The sequence below is a fragment of the Agelaius phoeniceus genome, chromosome 11 (assembly GCF_051311805.1).
Source record: "Agelaius phoeniceus isolate bAgePho1 chromosome 11, bAgePho1.hap1, whole genome shotgun sequence".
In the NCBI taxonomy this organism is placed as follows: Eukaryota; Metazoa; Chordata; class Aves; order Passeriformes; family Icteridae; genus Agelaius; species Agelaius phoeniceus.
In genome coordinates this window covers 3308876-3331552 of record NC_135275.1, presented here as the reverse complement: position 1 = coordinate 3331552, position 22677 = coordinate 3308876, and the positions used below count along the sequence as shown (strand labels likewise).

General features: G+C 54.8%; 2 pseudogenes; both read right to left on the bottom strand.

The window, feature by feature from the left end:
- Nucleotides 1-10195: 10195 nt before the first annotated feature.
- LOC143695010 (EF-hand and coiled-coil domain-containing protein 1 pseudogene) lies at nucleotides 10196-11158 on the bottom strand (annotated as a pseudogene).
- Nucleotides 11159-12713: 1555 nt separating this feature from the next.
- LOC129125084 (uncharacterized) overlaps nucleotides 12714-22677 on the bottom strand; it is a 36489-nt pseudogene continuing 26525 nt past the window's right edge.

Sequence of the window (22677 nt, the reverse complement as noted above, 5' to 3'; positions counted from 1 at the left end):
AGGGGGGAGAAAGGGCAGGAGGGTCAGAGGGACAGGGGGATAGCTGTGGCACTGCCTGCTGCAGTTTTCCCAGTGCTATAGCAAGAGTTGCAGCTGTGGGAGTGAGAGCACCCAGAGTCCAGGGCAGCTTCAGCTCCCCCAACCAGGAATGTTTGGGTCACACAGGGCATGGAAAGAGGGTGGAGAGTGGCCAGGAGCCAGCCCAGAGCTCCCCAGGCCCCTGTGCAGCTTTGACCTTGTCCACTGACATCTGGCTCCCACAGCCTTACCCAACCCCCTTGCAGGGCCCATTTCCCAGAGGCAGAAGGGGATCCCAGCACACCCTGAAATTGTTCTCATCTGTGCTCTGTTCTAGATGAGCTTGCTGCAAAGGCTTCTCCATTAGATTGGTTGAATATAGTTTTGAAGCCGTTGGAGCCTCCTGCAGGTATTTTCTCACTGTCCCACCACGGAATAATTGTTGACAACCTGGCAGGAACCTGGTAACAGAAGCTTCTGTGGCTGTTGTGTTACAGATGTGTCTGCAGGGAGGACTTTTCCTGTTCCTTTACTGATTCCTACACAGATGCCTGGCTCCTATCACAGGGGTGAGCAGTGTGTCCCTGCTGACCCCACAGGCTGAGCCCTGCTTTTGTGACATCCATTCATGGGAAATGGAAATGTGTTTTTCAAAGGTCCTCCAACAGAAAAGAACAAAGCCCCAGGACACAAGAAACCCCATGAGCCAAAGAACATCCTGAAACAAATGGTGACAGAACTGCAGAAAGGGAATGGTGAGAGCATTTCCCTCAGCCTTGTCCTGGGGCTCAGCAGCCGGGGGCTTTGGCTGCACATCTGGACACGCCGTGCCCGGCACAGCAGGAAGGGATCCATGGCAGCCTGGCTGCCCCGCTGCTGCTTCCATGCCCTGCAGGGCTGTTTCCCAGCCTGGCCTGGCTGCAGCTTCTGCCCAGACTCTGCAGGAAGGCATTTGGCATCAGCTCACATGGAGTCCAAACCGCAGCGTGGGCCTCAGATCCCCTGCGGTTTCCCTGTCCGCAGGCAAATCAGAAGGGGCAGCTGTTTGGAGTGCCGAGGGCCCTGGCCTACCCAAAATGTTGATAGGGATTTCCTGATTGTTAACCATGTCTTTGACAAGCATTGACTCCTGAAGCTGCCACATCCCCAATGGGAAACAGCCCCACCTGATCCAGCTGTACCTCATCCTTTCTCCAGAAGCAGCTGGAGAGGCTGGGCAGAAGGAACAGTTTCCCAGAGGAAGCAGGGGCTCATTGTCAGCCTCTGCTGCAGGAAGGGAGGCGATGCCAGGCCCAGTCCCAGGAGGTAATTGCTGTGCCTCTGGGCCTGAGCCCTGCTGAGGCTTGAGCTGCCCTCTCTGCTGCTTGGCGCTGCGGGCACAGCCCGGACAAGACGGGCACAGCCCAGAGGAATTATCCCGAGCAGCCTCAGGGCACTCGGGTACTGAGCTGTCCTGCTGGGCTCCCTCCGTGGGAGACATGTCCCGAAACCTGGGAGCGGCTGCACGGGGTGCCCATGGTGGGGAAAGGGCAGAGGGGGAGAGCAAGGCTCCAGTGGGTCTTGAGAGGGTCTGGCTATGTGCCCTTGGGCTGGGGGATTTGTGCCAGGGCAAAGAGGGATGCAGAGATAGAAGAAGGTAGGCAAGGGGGGAGAAAGGGCAGGAGGGTCAGAGGGACAGGGGGATAGCTGTGGCACTGCCTGCTGCAGTTTTCCCAGTGCTATAGCAAGAATTGCAGCTGTGGGAGTGAGAGCACCCAGAGTCCAGGTCAGCTTCAGCTCCCCCAACCAGGGATGTCACCCAGGGCATGGAAAGAGGGTGGAGAGTGACCAGGAGCCAGCCCAGAGCTCCCCAGGCCCCTGTGTAGCTTTGGCCTTGTCCATTGACATCTGGCTCCCACAGTGTTACCCGACCCCCTTGCAATGCTCATTTCCCAGAGGCAGAAGGGGATCCCAGCACACCCTGAAATTGTTCTCATCTGTGCTCTGTTCTAGATGAGCTTGCTGCAAAGGCTTCTCCATTAGATTGGTTGAATATAGTTTTGAAGCCGTTGGAGCCTCCTGCAGGTATGTTCTCACTGTCCCACCACGGAATAATTGTTGACAACCTGGCAGGAACCAGGTGACAGAAGCTTCTGTGGCTGTTGTGTTACAGATGTGTCTGCAGGCAGGACTTTTCCTGACCCTTTGCTGATTCCAACACAGATGCCTGGCTCCCATCACAGGGGTGAGTAGTGTTTCCCTGCTGACCCCACAGGCTAAGCCCTGCCTTTGTGGCATCCATTCATGGGAAAGGGAACCACTTTCTGTTAAGGTCCTCTGAGAGGGAAGAACAAAGCCCCAGGACACAAGAAACCCCATGAGCCAAAGAACGTCCTGAAACAAATGGTGACGGAACTGCAGAAAGGGAATGGTGAGAGCATTTCCCTCAGCCTTGTCCTGGGGCTCAGCAGCCGGGGGCTTTGGCTGCACATCTGGACACGCCGTGCCCGGCACAGCGGGAAGGGATCCATGGCAGCCTGGCTGCCCTGCTGCTGCTTCCACGCCCTGCAGGGCTGTTTCCCAGCCTGGCCTGGCTGCAGCTTCTGCCCAGCCTCTGCAGGAAGGCATTGGGCATCAGCTGCCCCGTAGCCCAAACTGCACCAGGGATCCCCTGCAATTTCCTGGTCCCCAGGCACATCCTGAGGTGTGGCTGCTTTGAGGAGGGAGGGCCACAGGCAGCCCCAAGGGCCTGGGGGATCAGGATTTCCCTTATCCTTATCCATGTCGTGGACAAGTATTGCCTCCTGAAAGGCCACCTCCTGGATGTGCAATGATTCCATTTGATCCCACTGAGCCTCTTCCTTTCTCAAGGGATGGACAGAGGGGCTCTATGGAAGGCGGCATTTCCTGCAGGAAGGGAGGCGATGCCAGGCCCAGTCCCAGGAGGTAATTGCTGTGCCTCTGGGCCTGAGCTCTGCTGAGGCTTGAGCTGCCCTCTCTGCTGCTTGGCACTGCGGGCACAGCCCGGACAAGATGGGCACAGCCCAGAGGAATTATCCCGGGCAGGCTCAGGGCACTCGGGTACTGAGCTGTCCTGCTGGGCTCCCTCCGTGGGAGACACGTCCCAAAACCTGGGAGCAGCTGCACGGGGTGCCCATGGTGGGGAAAGGGCAGAGGGGGAGAGCAAGGCTCCGGTAGGTCCTGAGAGGGCTTGGCCATGTGCCCTTGGGCCGTGGGAGCTGTTCCATGGGCAGGTGGGCAAGCAGGAGGGAGGGACAGAGGTTGGGGGCAATAGCTGTGGCACTGCAGATTTCCCCAAGCATTTAGTGAGTGTTTCCTGTGTGCGAGTGAGAGAGCCCCAGGGCTCTGGGCTGCTCCAGCTGCCCCCTCCAGGGATGTTGCACAGGGACTGCAAAGTGTCTGGAGGGTGACCAGGAGCCACAGGCTCCCACAGCCTTACCCACGCCCTTGCAGATCCCAATACCCCAAGGCAGAAGGGGATCCCCGCACACCATGGAAATGGTTCTGTAGGATCTGTGCTCCCTTCTCGATTGGGATCATGTCTTGGATTATTTGGAAATGCTGGTAAATGGTGGTTTGAAGGCCTTGCCAGATGCTGGAGAGAAGTTCTCAATGTATCCTTCCTGACAGAATAATCAGTGTCTATGTGGCAAGAGCTCACTCATGTGGCATTTCATTTAAGTTCCTCTGAAGGTTGATCAGTTCTGGAAAACTTGGCCTGCTCCCTTCTGCAGCCCTGAATGATCCCACAGGATCGCTGTCAGTGGGAGGAAGGAGCATTTAGCTGTCCATCCTCCTTCTGTGTGCTCTGTGCAGCCATGGAGAAGAGCAGAGAGGGAAGGGGCCAGGGCCAGGGCTGTGCCCCGGGGCTGAGCCTTGCCTGCAGCCTGAGGATCTCCTGCAGTGCCACGGGAGCTCTTCTGTCCTGCCTTTCTTTGCAGCTGAACCTGTGGGTGAAGGTGATCTGAATTCCCAACCCACGTTCAGGATTGAGCCTCTGGGACATGGTGAGGGTAGGTCAAGGCCTTTCTCCTGGGAGAGCTGCCAGCTCAGAGCCCAAAGCTGGGCCGGGGGGCATCACTGCAGGTGCCAGGACAGAGCCATGCACGTGTGTGCCCTCACCCTGCGCGATCCCCTTACACCTTCAGCTCAGGCCCTGCAGCTATGTGGAGGAGGTTGGGTCCTGGCCCAGCCCCAAAAGGCCAGATGGATTTTTAATCTTATCCACATTTTTGATAAGCATGATGTCCTGAAGATGCCACCAAAAGAAATCAGGAATTGTTCCATCTGATCCAGCTGTCCTTTTTCCTTTCGCAAGTGATGGAGCAAAAGGGAGGACAGAAGGAGGTGTTTCCCCAAGGAAGCAGAGGCCGATTGGCAGCCCCTGCTGCAGGAAAGGAGATGCCAGACATGGGCACAGGTACAGGAGATAATTGCTGTGCCAGGCTCATCCCTTGGCGGGGCATTGTGGCAGCAGCTCTTCCCACAGGGCCTGCCCTTGCACGGCCCGGCAGCAGCCAAAGCTGGAGGCGCCTCTGGAGACTTGGAGGCCTCCGGAGCTTGTTCACAGCCCCGGGGAAAGGGGACTCGTGCACCAACGTCCCTCCCGCTGCAGCTGCTCCGGAGCCAGCCCTGAGTGCCCAGAGGCCCAAGGCACAGGAGCAGCCCCGAGCGGGAGCCCTGCCGCGAGCCCAGGGCCAGAGGCAGCCTTGGCTCCCGACTGGGCAGGGGCTGCACTGGGTCCTGACAGGGCCTGACTCTGTCCCCTGGGGCTGGGGGAGCTGTCACGGGGAAGGGAGGGCCAGGGCTGGCACTGGCTGCTCAGGGATGGGTTTGGCCCGTGTCCCTCCAAGCAGCGACTGCCCAAGCAGCTGCGCTCCCCCTGGGCTCTCCTCCCGGCCTGCTGGGCTTTGTTGGGTTGCACAGCCTGTGCCCAGGGGCGGCAAGGTGCCTGCAGGCCCCAGCTCTGGGGGAAAGGGAGAACGTCCTGCCCACATGCACCATGCTGCCAGCTCAGCAGTGCAGCACAGCACGGGCTTACCCTCCCCATTGCTTGCACAGGTGCAGCCGGCCCCACCACACGTGTTCCTGATTCCCAGATGGGCCTTGGAAGGGGTTTCTGTAAGGGAACAGGCTGCTGGATAGGAGTAATTGCAGGCCTGCTTGTTTTGGAGCTTATCTTCATCTTATGCTGTGTCCAAATTTGGACTTATTGGAAGAGAAAAGGGTGAGTGTTTTGTTCATCTTTCCCTCAAAAAGCTGATTTTGAAAGTCTAATGTTGTAGACAGGAAATGTTCCCAGAGAAGCTGCAGTGGAGTTGTTGCCAGTCTGTGATTATCCAGAGAACTCTGCTGAGGGTTCTGCTGCTGCCCAGAGCTTTCCTTGGGCTCTTAATTGCTGGGCCTTGTCCTGGAGGCCCCGCTGGGGCTGCCGCCAGTGCTGGCTCCCACTGAGGCTGCCTGGCCCAGAGCAGCCAAGAAGCACAGGGCAGAGGCAAAGCAAGATGGGGAGGAGAAAGAGCAGGGACGAGATTGCCCTTGGAAGGCAGAGGCGCTCTGGGGCCCGCTCCTGGCCAGGGAGCCTGCCCAGAGCCGTCCCCTGCTGGCCGGGGCCTTGAGGGACAGCTGTGCAGCTGGGCCAAGCTGCGCCAGCAGCTCCAGCCGTGCTGGGGAGCCTTGCCAGCTCTGGGCCCTGCTGTGCACGAGGCTCCCTGTGTGCCACTGGCAGCTGGGGCCTCAGCCACCTCCTCTCTCCACAGGTGCAGCCATGCATCTTCAGAAGAGGAGCCTAAAAACTTAGACAAAGTGCTCCTTACCAGTTATTCCAGCTGTCCACGTCTGCCCCTATCTGCCCTGCCGTGGCTGCAGCACCGTTACGAGGCCTTCCCAAAACCCACGCCTCCTAAACGAGACCCTCTGCCCCTGAGCCCCCTGGTCCTGTTCCCTGGCCAGGAGTGAAGCTGAGCTGCCCCTGTCTGCCAGGGCAGGGCTTGGCCCACATTTTATTTCTCAATAAAGAAATGGAGTTGTCAACAGCTGTGTCTGGGTGGTAGCAGCAGCAAAGCCCACCCAGCAGCAGCACAGGCTGAGCTCCATGGCCAGGAGCAGCCGTGGATGGCCACGGTGTGGGCAGGCAGGAGCCAGGCAGGGGCTGCTGTGAGCAGCGGCGGGGCCCTGAGGGCTGGGGGAGCCCATGCTGAGTGTCCCTGGGCTGAGGGCACATTTCCTTCCCTGGGGTCATCTGGGCCTGGAGCTCATGAGACACACAGGGATATTTTGGGGTCCCTGATGAGGGGTGCAGGGATCCCTCATGAAGCACAAAGGAGTATTGCTGGCCTCTCCTAAGGTGTGCAGGGATCCCTCATGAGCTGTGCAGCGGGGTTACATTTGATGCGGTGTTTTACTCTTGTGAGCAGAGCAAAGGGTCACTCAGTCGAGGTTTTGCAAAGCTGGCAGAAAGCCTCTTGCAAAGCCTTGGGCCCGGTCTGTGGGCACAGTGGGCGGGCGGAGCCCATCCCCTGGGGCCAGGTTGGGCTGCTCAGGCCGGGCCGGGCTGGGCCAGGCTCGGCCCCGGCAGGGAAGGGTCGCGGCCCTGGGCTCTGATGAGGCTGCTGAGCTCCACCCTGGCCCTGTGCTGCAGCCCAAGACATTTACAGCCAGGGCCGTGCAACGGGGCTGGCTCTTGAATGAAATGGGCCCTCAGCAAGGAGCTGCTGGGCCTCCTGGCTGTGTCCCTTTGTGCTCCCAGTGCTTCTGGTCTGCTTGGGCTGGGAAACTTGTCCATCATGCCTCTGTGTCTGTTTCCTGTCATTCCAATGCACAGCCCTTTCCCGCTGCTTGGCATTTAAATACTCGGATTATTTTATTGGATAACTTACATCTTGCACTTCATGATGGTATCGGTAATAAATGAAAAAGCCAAATCAATAATAATAATGTAATTTTTTTATTTTCGGGACTGAAATACGGTCTGAGCCACAATCAAAGGGACAGCGTCGAGCCGGGTATTGGTGATGGGTGAACCCTGATCCAACCTCTATCGCATGGGATCCCCTCCATTCACGAATGTCATCTCCGTTGGGCAGGTTTTATACAGTTTTTTCTGCCTGAGGCAGAGGTTCCTCTATCCTTTCCCTTGCTTCCCATATGCATGCAGTCTCCTTTCTCTGTGCAGGGCTGGTCAATGCCTTTTCTGGGAAGAGATGAATGCTGATGCTGGGTTAGGGGAACCTGGATTGCTATCATGTTTGAAGATACTTATGGAGTATTCATTGCTTTTGGGTGTTTCCTGGATAGTCCAGGGAATGGCTCATCTCCATACTAGCAACATCCTTTCGCTTGCTAATTAGGCTCTCTACACTTGCTGCCATCTGGGGTTTCACAATTTTGTGTGGCAGTCTATATCTTAACTGTCTGTGGTTTTAGGCTTTAAAGATTTTTGTTACAGGCACAACTTTATTCACAATTTTTTTTCATGTATATTTTATATAAGCATGAATTATCTTATACCACGTATTACAATGACATTAAATTGTGCTAATTAGACTCTGTCCTATCATGAGTTTCTGGAACACATTTCCAAGCCTTCCAGCTGCAGAACAAGGGGAGTTGTCTCTGGCTTGCATGACAAAATTGGCAGGTTTTTTGCAATGCCAGCCCTTTAGAAACAACTTTTTGTGTGCATTAACATTCGAGGGGCTGCTTTCAAAGACAGATAAAAAACCCACAAAGAATCAGCTTACCTACCAAACAACATATTAAAAAAAAAGTACTTTTTCCCCGCAGCTGAGAGAAGCTGCAGCCAGGCCAGGCTGGGAAACAGCCCTGCAGGGCGTGGAAGCAGCAGCGGGGCAGCCAGGCTGCCATGGATCCCTTCCCACTGTGCCGGGCACGGCGTGTCCAGATGTGCAGCCAAAGGCCCTGGCTGCTGAGCCCCAGGACAAGGCTGAGGGAAATGCTCCCACCAAGCCCCCCTCCAGGTCACTCAGCATCCTGTCCATGGGTTTGGATGCCTCTAGGGACTTATGTCTCCTCTATGTTTGTTCTTCCTGCTCAGGGGACCTTAAGAGAAATATTTCCATTTCCCATGAATGGATGCCACAAAAGCAGGGCTCAGCCTGTGGGGTCAGCAGGGACACACTTCTCACCCCTGCGATGGGAGCTCGGCTTGCGTGCAACATCCACCAAAGGGCCTGGGAAAGTCCTCCCTGCAGACACTCCTGTAACTCAACAGCCACAGAAGCTTCTGTCATCTCTGCTGATCTGCACGGGCACCACTGAGCCGCAGGAGCTGTGAGGGGATCACGCAGGCCGAGGGCACACACGTGCATGGCTCTGTCCTGGCACCTGCAGCCATGCCCCCCTGGCCCAGCTTTGGGCTCTGAGGTGGCAGCTCTCAAAGGGGGAAAGGCCTTGACCTACCCTCACCATCTTCCAGAAGCCCAGTAATAGGTATGGGTTGGGAATCCAGATCATCTTCATCAACAGGATCATCTTCATCAACAGAATCATCTTCACCATAAGGTTCATCTGCAAAGAAAGGCAGGACAGAACAGCTCCTGTGACACTGCTGAAGATTCTCCTTCAGGCCCAAGTGGCAGTGAGGGCACCTGGGTGATTGGTGCCCTCCCAGGCACTCCCTCGGCTCTGCCTTCCACTCAGTATCTGCAGATGTGGCACCTCCTTAGTTCTCACTTCCAGCTCCTTCACTTTGCCAAGACTGTTCAGGACAGCGTGTCTGGCCTCTTCCACCTTCCTCCTCATCTCTGCCTGCTCCCTCTTCAGGTTACGGTTGCAATCTTCCAGGCTGACCAGAGCTTCCTGAGAGCTCTTCAGCTCCTTCTCCAGCTCCTGGCTGAACCTGATGGCTTCTTCAATCTGCCCATCCCTGGAGCTCCGCATGCGCTCCATTTCCTCCAGGACATCTTGGAGGCACTTGGTCTGGGAGTGCTTCTGTGTTAATGGTCTCTTCCTCCCTATGAAGCAGGGTCCTTCTCCTGTATGGCTGGCATGGCTCTCCTGCAGTCCCACCTGTAATGACCAGGAGCACAAAGCAGGGAGAAATTGATGGGTTTTAATGAAGACTGAAAGTGGCTGGATTGTGCTTTGTTGGTTTGGTTTTTTTTCAATCCCATAGAGTTGATCAGCAACTAAAGCTACTTGACCTTTGCCAAATACAGAGAGAAGGAAACAATCTCTGGAAAGTTGTTTTTAATACCTAGCTATGCATTTAATTTTCAAACTACACCCTTCTCATGTTATTGCACAAGTTTCTGTGTAGCTTTCATGTCATTACTATGGGTCTGTATTCAGGAGTCAGACAGTGTGCTGAAAAAGATATTTCCAATGAAGTTGTGTTCAGGGGAAGAGAGCAGGGAGGAGCTGGGGGTGTTCTGCAGCTCTCCTCTTAGTCATCTTCATTCTTCCTGGGACTTCTGAGTGGTGACTTTGTGTTTGCTGCTGATTTCCTTTGCCTTTTTTAGATGAAAATGGTAAAAGTGTCTCTGACCTGCCTTGCTGGACATTGTGAAGGCAAAAGTCATCTACTGCAGGTGGAAGTGTCACAGGTGGAGCAGAGTTCTGGGAGTGCTGTGTTAGTATCAAATCACACCTGGTGAGCCCTGCCAGCACAATGGGTCCATGCTGCCCTTCCCTGCTCTGCCTGTTCCAAGCTATTTCATGCCAGAGGAATTGAACTGCTGTTAAGTGTGTATGTGAGTCACTCGAGCCAGTACGGCAGAACCAGCAGAATCCAGCCCTGGAATTAATGGGGCTGTGCAGAGGAGCCCCAGACTATTCATCAGCCTGCCTGCAGAACTGGCTCCAACTCTGAACTCTCGTGACCACACTCTGAGGAAAACATCCTTCTAATATTTCCTACAGGCACTTCTGACTGAGACACTGCTTGTGCTTGTGCAGGTGGCAATCCAAAAGTTCTTTCTCACTTCAGGAAAAACCCTGCACTGGTGCACATCCAGCATGTGGTATCAGCACATGCTGACTGCACATGCAGTAGAAGCAGCAGCATTGTACGCGTGGGTTTGTTAAGGTGAACTCCCCTACACTTTTAACAGGAGTGCTCATCACAGCTATATTTAATGGTAGACCGGTGCCATACATTTCTCCTTAAAGCCTCCCTGTAACTAAGCTTTGCTAAAAAGTTAATGCCGAGGATGAAGGAGCAGCTTCGGTCTCAGTCTGGCAGTGGAGGGGTTACAAACACAGACTCTCCGGGAGCAGCATCTCTCCTGAAGCACTCGGGGCAGCCGAGCCGCCCCCGGGAGGCCGGTGCAGAGGCCGGCCCGGACTCACCTGCAGCGCCAGGCACCGCGCATCGCTGCTCTGCAGGGCGGCGCGCATGTCCTCCACCAGCTCCCGCAGGCTGCCGTTCTCCTCCTCCAGTGTGGCGATGCGGTCCTCGGCCCGCTCCAGCGCCACGATCTCCTCGCAGCACTCTCGGGAGCAGGGCTCAGGTGGCCGCCGCTCGGCGCTGCCCGCGGCTCCGCGGCCGGCGGGGTCGGTGCGGCGGCGGCGTCGGGGGCTGCGCAGGCGGATCTGGGTCTCGATGTGCTCGCTCTCCCGGCCCAGCGGCAGCCGCGGCCCCGCGCGGGTGCTGAAGTGGCCGCAGAGCCGCGCGTGGAACTGGCGGAAGGTGAGCTCGGCCGAGAGCCCGTCCCACAGCCCCGTGCACTCCTCGGGCTCCGCCGCCTCCTCCAGCCCCAGCACCTGGCACAGCGTGCGGAAGTCCTCGCCGGGGATGCGGCCCGAACCGTCGCAGTCCAAGTGGTGGAAGATCTCCTGCAGGTACTGGTCCAGGCCGGTGGCCAGCACGACGATCTCGTTCTCCACGCCGTGGTCCAGCCCGTAGTGGTAGGCGAGGGCGCTGACCAGCCACTGCGTGCGCCGGGCCGGCCGCCCGTAGGGGTCCCAGCCCTCAGCCGGCTCCATCGCGCCCGCCCGGCCCGCGGTGCTGCCCGAGCATCCTGAGCTCCCGCCCGGCTGAGCGCTCGGCCCCGGCCCGTGGCGGGGCGGGACGGGCGGGGCGGGGCCGCCGCCGCTCCAGCGCCGCTCGCCGAGCGCCCGGCTCGCCCCGCAGCGGAGCCGCATCCACCTTTGTCCCGCACGAAAAGGGATTCCGGCAAAGCGGCCGGGTGCCACCCTGCTCCGTTGGTCTGCCAAGCCTGCGCCCCAAGTGTGTTTCTCATTTCTTAACTCATTTCTCCCTTCCGCTTTCTCTTTAGCACAAGCAACACAATAACATCGTACAATCCACTTTGACAAGTCAGGCTTGTGAACCGAGTCCGTGCCTCCACTAAATTAAAACCCCAATGTGCGTGAAAGCCGACCTTCTGTTCGCTCAGACCCGCTCACCTCTGCAGATGAGGTGACTTTATGGTCTTGCTGGGTGGGTTTTAAGAGGTCTGGGATAGAGGTGAGTAAGCGTTAAACTCGTTCACATGAGCTGCCCAAAGCAGTGACTTTAGTCTCTCTTTGGCTGGGGAGTAGGACTGGCGTTGCTGAACGCAGGCAGCAGCACCGAGCAGGGCTCCTCCACCAGCAGGGACATGCCACGAGCCAGGAGGGGACCGTGGCACCAGAGGGGACCGTGGCACCAGCCGTGTCCAAGGGCTGAACAGGGTGGCAAAGTCAGGTGCTGCTAACAGGCTGCTTTGAGAGCCCAGGCAAGGCGTGGTGAGCAGCCACCAGTTTGGGAGCCATCCAAGGAGTCCTGTCAAGAGCAAATTGTTCTAATGTTCTCTCTAGGACAAAAAAGGAGCAAATCCAACTGATAGGTGAGGAAAGAGAATTCCAGTTGACTTAAAGCGCTGCTCAGTTCAGGGTTGCCTTTCTTTTGAGTGAACTGATGCTAAGAACTATTTTCTCACATATGGTGGGGTTTCTCTGCAAACAGGCTTTGATGAGAAATTTCTGATGAGCACATTTGCTTTTGCTCTTTAAGAGAAGTCAAGAACATGAGTAGCTTTGTTGAGGAATGGAGAATTGTTTGTAGCTCAGGAGGAGCCTTACATTTTAGCACAGGAGGAAGGTAAGGCACAGGTTTAAAGGCTTTCCCCTCCTAGAGTGACACACTTTCAGAGGAGTCTGTGAGGAAAAGTCCCCTCAGCCACTGCCAGGGCTGTCTGCCTCCTCTGCAGGCTCAGTATTCTGGGAGGTCCACGAGCCTCAGCTGCCACTGTATTTTCCTCTGAATATTTCTTGTTGTGCAGTACACAGGGAGAATATTCTGTGCTAGATTCCCCTCTGGGCTTTGAGGTAAATCTCAGTAATTCTGGTGATTTTTATGTCCAGATGAACTTTTTATGGATAGTGAGGAAAAGGGAAGAAGTACTATGGAAAATTAATTGCTCAAAATGTGAGAGGCCAAACCACACTAAAAAGGAAATCTAAACTGAAGAATTTTTTTTATTTTTTTTTTTCCCTGACAGGTAAGTTAAGCATGCAGTGCTGATAAAGTCTTTAAGAGATGCAACCAGCTCCCAACTGTATGAAAATCAAATCTCATCAAAGGATGAGAAAGGGCATGGGAAGGATCTTCAGCCCTTCCTGTTGAAGGCCCAAGAGTATGAAAACTGACTCTGGCTGTTGCCCATAGGTAACACGTGCTAATTGTAGAGCAGAGCAGGTGCCCAAGCTGTTGGTGGGCCAAGCCCTACGTGGCTGGCCCAGTTGCAGTCCTAGCTGGACCAGGGTGGCGGGCTCGGGAGGGGAGGAGGTGGGGGGATCTCGGAAGGCTTCCGCTTCACGGCCGGGCTGGGGGGCCGTGGGGGAGGCACGGAGGGCTGGTGCTCTGCTTTCTTGGGCAACAGCTGCTGCCGAGGTCTCGCGTGAGAGCTGTCAAAGCCGACGGTCTCTGGGCTCTCTGGGGGCGAGGGAGAGGCACGCCTTCTTGGCTGGGATGCTGGAGCGGCAGCAGCGCGACTGTGGAGAGAGGAGGTGGCTGAGGCCCCAGCTGGCAGTGGCACACAGGGAGCCTCGTGCACAGCAGGGCCCAGAGCTGGCAAGGCTCCCCAGCACGGCTGGAGCTGCTGGCACAGCTTGGCCCAGCTGCACAGCTGTCCCTCCAGGCCCCGGCCAGCAGGGGACGGCTCTGGGCAGGCTCCCTGGCCAGGAGCGGGCCCCAGAGCGCCTCTGCCTTTCAAGGGCAATCTCGTCCCTGCTCTTTCTCCTCCCCACCTTGCTTTGCCTCTGCCCTGTGCCCCTGGCGCTGCTCTGGGCCAGGCAGCCTCAGTGGGAGCCAGCACTGGCTGCAGCCCCAGCGGGGCCCCCAGGACAAGGCCCAGCAATTGAGAGGCCAATGAAAGCACTGGGCAGCAGCAGACCCCTCAACAGAGTTCTCTGGACAACCATGGACTGGCCACAAGTCCACTGCAGCCTCTCTGTTTCCTGAATGTTGTCTGACTAAGTGCAGCCTTTAAAGAAGCTGGAGGGTAGAGATAAGTACAACTTACCGTTTCTTTCCCTTCCACCACTGGAACCCAACAAAGCACAGCACCATGGAAATTGGCACAGTGAACAGTGTCACTACCGTGCCTATCATGCAGGACCTGCGCACATCCTGGGGGCAGAAAAGTCTTGGGGTGTTCCGTGGATTCTGGGCGTTTGTGTCTGACTTGCCAAGCACTTCTGTGGGAGCAAAGGGGAGTGTGAGCCCGTGCTGTGCTGCACTGCTGAGCTGGCAGCACGGTGCATGCGGGCAGGACGTTCTCCCTTTCCCCCAGAGCTGGGGCCTGCAGGCACCTTGCCGCCCCTTGGCACAGGCTGTGCCACCCAACAAAGCCCAGCAGGCCAGGAGGGGAGCCCGGGGGCAGCACCGCTGCTTGGGCAGTCGCTGCTTGGAGGGACACGGGCCAAACCCATCCCTGAGCAGCCACTGCCAGCCCTGGCCCTCCCTGCCCCATGACAGCTCCCCCAGCCCCAGGGGACAGAGTCAGGCCCTGTCAGGACCCAGTGCAGCCCCTGCCCAGTCGGGAGCCAAGGCTGGCTCTGGCCCTGGGCTCGCGGCAGGGCTCCCGCTCGGGGCTGCTCCTGTGCCTTGGGCCTCTGGGCACTCAGGGCCGGCTCCGGAGCAGCTGCAGCGGGAGGGACGTTGGTGCACGAGTCCCCTTTCCCCGGGGCTGTGAACGAGCTCCAGAGGCCTCCAAGCCTCCAGAGGCACCTCCAGCTTTGGCTGCTGCCGGGCCATGCAAGGGCAGGCCCTGGGGGAAGAGCTGCTGCCACACAGCCCCGCCAAGGGATGAGAATGGCACAGCAATTATCTCCTGTACCTGTGCCCATGTCTGGCATCTCCAGCTTTCCTGCATCAGAGTCTGGCACAAAGCCATTGCTTCCTATAGGATATGGACCCATCTGCATGGATTTTTGCTCCATCGCTTGAGAAAGGAAAAAGGACAAATGCTTCAAATGGAAACACTCCAGGAGGTGGCAACTTCAGGAGACAATACTTGTCAAGTCATAGATAAGGATAAGGATAAGGCCAGGTTATAGGGGCTGGGCCAGGGCCCTCCCTCACCAAAAAAGCCCCTACACCTGATCTTCCTGGAGACTGGGAAATTGCAGGGGATCTCAGGGTGTGCATGGCCTGTGGTGCAGTTTGGGCTGCCTGTGAGCTGATGCCCAATGCCTTCCTGCAGAGGCTGGGGAGAAGCTGCAGCCAGGCCAGGCTGGGAAACAGCCCTGCAGGGCGTGGAAGCAGCAGCGGGGCAGCCAGGCTGCCATGGATCCCTTCCCGCTGTGCCGGGCACGGCGTGTCCAGATGTGCAGCCAAAGCCCCCGGCTGCTGAGCCCCAGGACAAGGCTGAGGGAAATGCACCCACCATGGCGCCTCTCCAGGTCACTCAGCATCTGGTCCAGATGTTTGGCTGCCTCCAAGGATTTCTTCTGTGATCTGTCTTGGCTGTTCCATCTAAAAGGACCTGAATGGAAAGTTCCATTTCTCCTTCAGGCCTGAGTGGCAGTGAGGGCACCTGGGTGATTGGTGCCCTCCAAGGCACTCTCTCAGCTCTGCCTTCCACTCAGGAGCAGAGCCAGGGCGACCTTGTGCCTGCAGTGGCCCCACACTGGGAGGGAAGGAGCCCCTTGTAGGGCAGTTGGGGCAGAAAGGACTCCCTGGAGCTGCCAGCAGCTCTAAACCCAGCCCCAGGCAGGGCCAGGGCTTGGCAGTGTCAACAGGAGCAGCTCAGGCTCCCTGGGGCCGGCAAACGAGCTGAGAAAGGCTCAGCCTCGGGGCACAGCCCTGGGCCCGGCCCCTTCCCTCTCTGCTCTTCTCCGTGGCTGCACAGAGCAGACGGAAGGAGACACTGCCATTGCACAGGGGAGGAGGATGGACAGCTAAATGCTCCTTCCTCCCACTGACAGCGACCCTGTGGGATCACAGAAGGGAGCAGGGCAAGATTTCCAAACCCTGAGATTATGTTAAGGGACAGGCCTCATGAGTGAGCCCTTGCCACATGGACACTGATTATTCTGGCAGGAAAAGTACACAGAGAACTTGCCTCCACCATGCCCTGGATTCTTCATACTGTCATTCACCAGCTTTTCCATATAAGCCATGTTCTGGTCCCAGTCTAGAAGAGAGCAAAATCAGAACTTTTCCATGGTGTGCTGGGATCCCCCTCTGCCTATGGGAACTGGGCACTGCAATTGGGGCGGGTAAGGCTATGGGAGCCAGATGTGAATGGACAAGGCCAAAGCTGCACAGGGGCCTGGGAAGCTCTGGGCTGGCTCCTGGTCACTCTCCACCCTCTTTGCAGGCCCTGTGACACATCCCTGGAGAGGAAACAGGGGCTGCCCAGGGCCCATGGGGGCTCTCTCCCTCCCCCAGAGGAAACTCTCCCTAAAGGCCTGGGGAAAACCATCCCCAGCGCTTCCCGGGGAGCAGGGAGCGCTGTCCCGGCAAAGGGGAGCCAGGCTGCCGGCTCACCTGCTCGCCGCGCTTGCAGCGGAGCAGCCTGGGCAGCCCTGGCAGGCAGGGCCACGGCCAGGAGGAGCAGGAGGAAGAGGCGCAGAGCAAGGGCCATGGTGCCTTGCCCTCTGCCAGTCCCGCAGCTCTTGCTGTCACCGCTGTCCTGACACCGCTGTTCCAATGCCAGCACCACTGCTGCCACCGCCACTGCTGCCGCAACAGTTGTGCTCAAGGACTGACTGCTCGCTCCTCGTGCTGCTGTGCAACCATGGGGCTCTGGCACTTCTGTGACCTCAGAGCCTGCAGTGACCTCATGGCCGGGGTGGAGTTGTGTGGGGAGTGGGATCTGCCTTCTTTGGGAGGGAGCTCATCCTGCCCAGCTGCTGTGTCCAAGGGCTGTGACACAGTCCCAGCCCCGCTGATCTCACAGGCTGGGCCATGAAGGGATGGAGAGCAGCCCTGCCAAGAAGGACTTGGGGGTGCTGCTAGATGAGAGGCTGCACATGAGCCAGCCATGTGCATCCAAAGGAGAGTGCCCAGCAGCTTGAAGGAGGTGATTCCACCCCTCTGCTCTGGTGAGACCCCACCTGGAGTACTGTGGAAGAGGTTTTACAGAGACCTCTGGGAGCCATTGAGAAGTTTGACAAGAGGATCCATGTTTACCCCTGAAAGAATTCCCTACCAAGGTTGTTGACATAGAAACCAAGAAGGAAAGCAGGATAAATAAGTGAAACTTGCAACTGCCTATTCCAAGAAGCATTTTGCTTGTCTCTCATGACCAGTGAGTAAAGTGTAAACTTAGGAGCTTTGTAAGAATGTAGAACAAGCATGCATGCTAGAATAAAAACAGGGTTTGAAGCCTTCTGGAAATGGAATGTGTTGCTTTGTTTTGTCTCCGTCTCTACCATGACAGAGTACTGCATCCAGCCCTGGGTTCCCCACACAGGAAGGACATGGTCCTGTTGGATCTGGTCCAGAGGAGGGACAAAATGCTCTGAGGGCTGGAGCCCTTCTGCTTTGGAGACAGGCTGGGAGAGCGGGCGGTGTTCAGCCTGGCAGAGAGCAGACTCCAGGGAGACCTGATTGCTGCCTTTAGTACCTTAAGGGGGCTTGTAAAAGAGATGGGACAGAACTTTAATAGAACCTTCTGTGAGCAGAACGAGGGCGAATGGCTTTAATCTAAAAGACGGTTGATTCAGACCAGACAAAAGAAACCCATTTTTTTCACTGGAGGTTTTGAAAGCCTGGCACAGGTTGCCCAGAGAGGTGAACATCCATCCCTGCAGACATTCAAGCTCATGCTCTGAACAACCTGACCTACTTAAAGGTGTCCCTGCTCACTGCAGGGCATTGGACTAGATGGCCTTTAAATGTCCCTTCCAAGCCAAGCCATTCTGTGCTCCTGTGCATCATCAAAGCAGTGCTGGATTAGTGCTGGGGTGATGATGTGGCACCTGTATTTTGGTAGTTGTGTCATTTAGCAATTGGCCCTGAGAGGATTCATGGGCTGGGCAGTGAAGTCTGCAAATAACAGACAGTGTGCTCTTGAAGAAAGAGGAGAGGAACACGACTTCCAGTTCAGATAAATGCCAGCATTTGGCTGCCCATTCCTGGTTAAGAAATAAAGGAATGTCCTGAAGATCCCTTCATGTGGATGCATTATTGGCTGTATCAGTACTTGTGTTCTGTAAAACAGGTAAGTTGTTAACGCTTCTTGCCCCATTTATCACTGGATGAAACCCAAATACTGCATTGCTCCTTTTCTGCTTGCTTCCAAGTCAAGGCAAATTTTGTTCATGGTTGAGTGGGACATATTCATCTGTTCACAAGCAAATTCTTCTTGCTATTCACACAGTGGCAAGATTGCTTTGTGGATTCGCTCTAATCGGACTGGAATTAAGGCCTACCTCTCACTAGAATTAAACCTGATGCATTGAGAGGCAAAGTTTTGAGTAATTTGTCCTGGTGTCTGGCACTGTAGAGAGTTGTTCTGGAATTAAATGACACTTGAAGAGACACGTGTACCATACTTCTGTCATACTAGAAGTGACAAAACAGCCTTTGAAACACGATTTTATCCTTTCTTCCTCCTCCTCCTCCTCCCAGGAATTTCAGTCTCTGAGGTCTTAGCTATTCAGCTGCCTCACAAACATTGTTTTAATTCAGACAGGCGTCCATGCCTTGAGCCACAAATCAGGACTGTGTCTGTGAAGCTTGAAGCAATGTAGGTTTATAGCACTAAAAGTAATAATCCATTCGCAAGGTAAGCCAAGCATTTCCCAAGTAACTCTACCTATCGTCAGGGATGTTTCAAAAAGGATCATTGTAAAAGCTGGGAAGGGGGAGAAAGAGTGTCATCAAAATTAAAAAGACAGCTTTCTGAGATCTTTCTATTCCTATAAAAAGAGAGTCAAAATTGTTCGTATATGGAACATTGACTAAGATGTGAACAACAGATTGTCAAATAATTGGGGAACAAAAAAAACATAAATAAAAATAAGTTTTCATGTAGATAATAAGTAAACCATCATGCTAAGAAAAAAACCAGACCTGCCAAAACTAAAACAAATAAGGCTGTTTCATCTGTCTCAATACAAAAGAATTGCTGAAAAGAATCAGAGATCCTCAAGACCATTACTATATACAGGAACGTCCAGGTATTGGGAAAAAATGGAGGAAACTGCAGTGTGCAATTCACAGAGGAAACCTGGAATTTACTGGTGGATTTGTTGCAAAATTTCTGAGAGCAGACTGGAAAAGCGTAGGGGCTGCTCAGCCCATGTGTGGGTATTTACAGCAGTGTGAGGGATGTTTCTGGGACCAACTGCAGGGAAGAAGAGCATCACACAATCACTGGGACAATGTCTTTGCTGGCTGTAGACTTTTTGTCAGTCAGTTCCCTGGGGCTGGGGGAGCTGTCACGGGGCAGGGAGGGCCAGGGCTGGCAGTGGCTGCTCAGAGATGGGTTTGGCCCGTGTCCCTCCAAGCAGCGACTGCCCAAGCAGCTGTGCTGGCCCTGGGCTCCCCTCCCGGCCTGCTGGGCTTTGTTGGGGGCACAGCCTGTGCCCAGGGGTGGCAAGGTGCCTGCAGGCCACAGCTCTGGGGGAAGGGGAGGATGTCCTGCCCGCATGCACCGTGCTGCCAGCTCAGCAGTGCAGCACAGCACGGGCTCACGCTCCCCATTGCTCCCACTGGTGCAGCTGGAACCACAGCACATGCTCCTGATTCCTAGAAGGGGTGCGAAAAATGGCAATCACTTGTTTTTCATATTTTAAATATTTAAATAGTGAGACCATGGTTATAAAAATAGCGATATCATTAGAGTGATAAAAATTTTGGACAATTTGGATTAGGACAATAGGAGACAGTAGAAAGAAAGAGTTACGGTCATCTGGGTACCTATTTTCTGGGCAGCATGAGCCCGAAAAAGAACATATGTTAACGGAGGATTAACCCTTAAAAACAATAACCAATTGCATATTCATACATCTCATACATGATGCATAAATTCGATTCAAACACAGGATTCTGTCCGGTCATCGTCAACTTCTCCCTCTTAATCCTAACCGGCTTCGTGAGGGCTGAGCGAGGCAGGAAGAAGTTAGTTTCTTCTGATAGGAGAGCAATAAATTCCTCCTCTGTGAAAGACTTCGATGTCCTGTGGCAACTATATTTACAAAAAGCCAATCATAAAATACGAATTTTTCAGAGGAGCTCAGAATGGGTTGCTGTTGGGGAACACTCTGTTTGCTTGTGTGATAAGGACAAGTTTGGCCTTCTACTGATGCCAGGAAAGGATTTGGAAGTGCTCAAAAGAGCCCTGACTGCGAGCTTCCCTGTTGCATTGCATGTTTTTGACTGTGTTTTGGTCCTAATAGTCAGTTTGATAACTCCCCCTTATTTGGTATTGTTATAGCATATTTTATTAGCAATGGGTTGCTCCTATCCCCCCTGTGTTGTTGGTTTTGCCCTAGTTGTCCATCTCCCCAAAGACCTGCCCTTTTGTTCCCTGTTCCGCCTCCCATTGAATGTCAATCCCTCCCCAAGCCTGCCCCTTTCTCTAGAAACTTCCCTATCCATTTGGTATCCTTTGTAACCCTATTGGTTTTTTTAAGTTGTCCTCCTCCCCTGTAATCCTCTATTGGTTTAAACATTGTATTCCCCGCCTTGTGTTCCACCCTCAGTTTGTCCCAATTGGCTAAAAATTGTATCCTCCCCAGGGACCTCTTCAGTTTAGGAATCGGTGTATGCCTTTAATTCAGTGTCTTTGTGTCGCTGACTCTGCAGGGACTAAACCTACAGAATACGTCTCCCTGTTCCTTGTCCCTACCCCCAAGGCAGTCCACCCGTGCTGTCAAGCAGCTGTGCCCTACAGCCAAAGCCCAGAGCTGACAGTTTGCTGGGGGCGGCCCACTCTGGGTGTTGGTGTTGGCAGCCAGTCGGGCTGAAGAAATCGGCAGTGCAGCACTTCCCGAATCAGCTCTTGTGTTGCAATAAAGAGATGGAGCTGTCAGCCCAGTGTCTGGGTGGTAGCAGCAGCAAAGCCCACCCAGCAGCAGCACAGGCTGAGCTCCATGGCCAGGAGCAGCCGTGGATGGCCACGGTGTGGGCAGGCAGGGGCCAGGCAGGGGCTGCTGTGAGCAGCGGCGGGGCCCCGAGGGCTGGGGGAGCCCATGCTGAGCGTGCCTGGGCTGAGGGCACATTCCCTTCCCTGGCATCATCTGGGACTGGAGCTCATGAGACACACAGGGATATTTTGGGGTCCCTGCTGAGGGGTGCAGGGATCCCACATGAAGCACAAAGGAGTATTGCTGGCCTCTCCTAAGGTGTGCAGGGATCCCTCATGAGCTGTGCAGCGGGGTTACATTTGATGGGGCGTTTTACTCTTCTCAGCACAGCAAAGGGTTACTCGGTGGAGGTTTTGCAAAGCTGGCAGAAAGCCTCTTGCAAAGCCTTGGGCCTGGTCTGTGGGCACAGTGGGCAGGCGGAGCCCATCCCCTGGGGCCAGGCTGGGCTGCTCAGGCCGGGCCGGGCTGGGCCAGGCTCGGCCCCGGCAGGGAAGGGCCGCGGCCCTGGGCTCTGATGAGGCTGCTGAGCTCCACCCTGGCCCTGTGCTGCAGCCCAAGACATTTACAGCCAGGGCCGTGCAACGGGGCTGGCTCTTGAATGAAATGGGCCCTCAGCCCTCAGGAGCTGCTGGGCCTCCTGGCTGTGTCCCTTTGTGCTCCCAGTGCTTCTGGTCTGCTTGGGCTGGGAAACTTGTCCATCATGCCTCTGTGTCTGTTTCCTGTCATTCCAATGCACAGCCCTTTCCCGCTGCTTGGCATTTATATACTCGGATTATTTTATTGGATAACTTACATCTTGCACTTCATGATGGTATCGGTAATAAATGAAAAGGCCAAATCAATAATAAAAATGTTAATTTTTTATTTTCGGGACCGAAATATGGTCTCAGCCACAATCAAAGGGACAGCGTCAAGCCCGGTATTGGTGATGGGTGAACCCTGATCCAACCTCTATCGCATGGGATCCCCTCCATTCACGAATGTCATCTCTGTTGGGCAGGTTTTATACAGTTTTTTCCGCCTGAGGCAGAGGTTCCTCTATCCTTTCCCTTGCTTCACATATGCATGCAGTCTCCTTTTTCTGTGCAGGGCTGGTCAATGCTTTTTCTGGGAAGAGATGAATGCTGATACTGAGTTAGGGGTACCTGGATTGCTATCATGTTTGAAGATACTTACCAAGTATTCATCGCTTTTTGGTGTTTTCTGGATAGTCCAGGGAATGGCTCATCTCCATACTAGCAACATCCTTTCGCTTGCTAAGTAGGCTCTCTTCCCTTGCTGCCATCTGGAGTTTCGCAACTTTGTGTAGCAGTCTATATCTTAACTGTCTGTTGTTTCAGGCTTTAAACATTTTTGTTACAGACACAATTTTATTCACACCTTTTTTTAAATGTATATTTTATATAAGCATGAATTATCTTATACCACATATTACAATGACATTAAATTGTGCTAATTAGACTCTGTCCTATCATGAGTTTCTGGAACACATTTCCAAGCCTTCCAGCTGCAGCCCAAGGGGAGCTGTCTCTGGCTTTCATGACAAAATTGGCAGGTTTTTTGCAACGCCAGCCCTTTAGAAACCACTTTTTGTGTGCATTAACATTCGAGGGGCTGCTTTCAAAGACAGATAAAAAACCCACAAAGAACCAGCAAACCTACCAAACAACATACTAAAAAAAAGGACTTTTTCATGCAGCTGGGAGAAGCTGCAGCCAGGCCAGGCTGGGAAACAGCCCTGCTGGGCGTGTCCAGATGTGCAGCCAAAGCCCCCAGCTGCTGAGCCCCAGGACAAGGCTGAGGGAAATGCACCCACCACGCTGCCTGTCCACATTACACCATTTTCGTTCCAGATGTTGGGATTCCTTCAGGGACTTATTAGCTCCTAAAGGTTTGTTCTTCTTTCCCAGGGGGCCTTAAGAGAAGTGTTATAAATGATCAAATTGAGAGCCAAACTTCTAAGAAAATTTAGCAATGATTTTTTACTTTGTCAGTGAGACCGATTTTCGATAATCAAAAAACACCACAGCCAAGCGTCAGCGTCGGGCCCTGGTTCGGCGCTGGGTGGACACACAGATCTGACCCCCGAATGTCAGAGTCTCCCCTGTTCAGAAAAGCTTCCTCGAGCAGCAAGTTCATTCGCTTTCTTGGGTAAAACTGCCCATTGCC